At 36.8% G+C, this 1,569-nt stretch overlaps 1 protein-coding gene across 5 annotated transcripts in view; it reads left to right on the plus strand.

The window, feature by feature from the left end:
- Positions 1–1,569, plus strand: part of LOC106877599 (probable G-protein coupled receptor CG31760) — a 1,064,573-nt gene that overhangs the window by 876,983 nt on the left and 186,021 nt on the right. The gene's annotated exons all lie outside the window — the stretch shown is intronic.

The following is a 1,569-nucleotide window of genomic DNA, read 5'->3' on the forward strand; positions in this document are numbered from 1 at the left end:
ATATATATATATATATACATACATACCCAAATGAGTGATATCAGAATTCCGAAGCAACTAACTTCTCTTTGGCCAATTCCCAACAGGAGGCTCATTGGAAGGTCACTCTTGAGCTTCAAGGACAATCTGAAGCGATGCAACATTCCCTTTTCTTAATGGGAATACAAAAGATCAGAACACAGGACCTCGTGCCGGACTTGCTTCTCCTCAGCTCAAAGATTTGAACAAAGTCGACTCCAACATCGGGACCAACTTACTGCAAGCATGAAGGCACGCAGGCAAAACGCTGCTCCTCTAAATGGAAACCACTTGTCATTGTCGTTTTATGGCACGAAGCAGGCCTTGCTGTCCACTCAAGAAAACACATAGTAAATGATTCACAAGCACTCAAGCACACTGAGTTCTCAACTTGTTTAATTTTCCAAACGATTGCAAAGCACCAGCAGGCCTCAAGAGATATATCCGTGTCCATAGAACATGATTAACGTTTTATTTTACTGACAAAGAATCCATCAAATATATATTAATATATTTAGAGGCATTTACATTAACACACATAGACAGACAGACAGACAGACAGACAGACAGACAGACAGACTGACTGACTGACTGGCTGACTGACTGACTGACTGACTGATTGAATGATTGATTGATTGATTGATTGATTGATTGATTGATTGATTGATTGATTGAGCGATTCATTGATTGATTGGCATTGATTTAAGAAACGATATATAGCTTCACGTATTAGCATACGACCATTCGGAGAGTTCCATCTGTTTCATCTTTCCACGGCGTGCAGTGTAGGAGCCGGAAATACATAATCAAAGGAACATAATTCCCATACGCACATGTTTAAAATTCACCGCGTAGCCAGACGTCATTGGCATCACATACTCTAGTAAGCGAACGTGTATGTCCGTATGTAAGTTGAATTTTGGTGCAGAAGGATTGCTTTATCTAATATAAGTGGCAGTGTTTGTAACAAGTTCTGACATTGGTGCGTGCACAGATACGTGTTTTAGTCGTTATTATTGTAGCTCTACTGTTCTATGCTGTGTGATTTTCCTTGTGTATGTGATAATATTTTGAGGTAACCAAGTCAAAATGTATGCGTGAGCACGCGCGTGTGTTTCTGTCCATTTTAGTATGAAGTTGGTTGTTAAGAAAGATAATGCGTGAAGAAATAGATTTTAAGGGACAGTTGGAGTTTTATAAACGTGCTTTTGATATTAGTTATACAACATATAAAACAGTCCTTTGATTCCCTCTTATCCCTCTTATCCTATGCGTGCGTGTCTCAGGCTGGTTGTTAAAATTTATGTGTACAAGGCGACTTGAGAGGTGTGTATTTATTTCTGTGAACGCTTTTAGTACGTCAAATTACGTATAGATAGATAAATAGATAGATATACATATACACACACTCACACACACACATAAACACATATGTATATATATATGTGTATGTATATATGTATATATGTATGTATATATATATGTATATATGTATGTATATATATATATGTATATATGTATGTATGTATATATGTATGTATATATATATGT

Source organism: Octopus bimaculoides, chromosome 9 (genome assembly GCF_001194135.2).
Source record: "Octopus bimaculoides isolate UCB-OBI-ISO-001 chromosome 9, ASM119413v2, whole genome shotgun sequence".
NCBI lineage: Eukaryota > Metazoa > Mollusca > Cephalopoda > Octopoda > Octopodidae > Octopus > Octopus bimaculoides.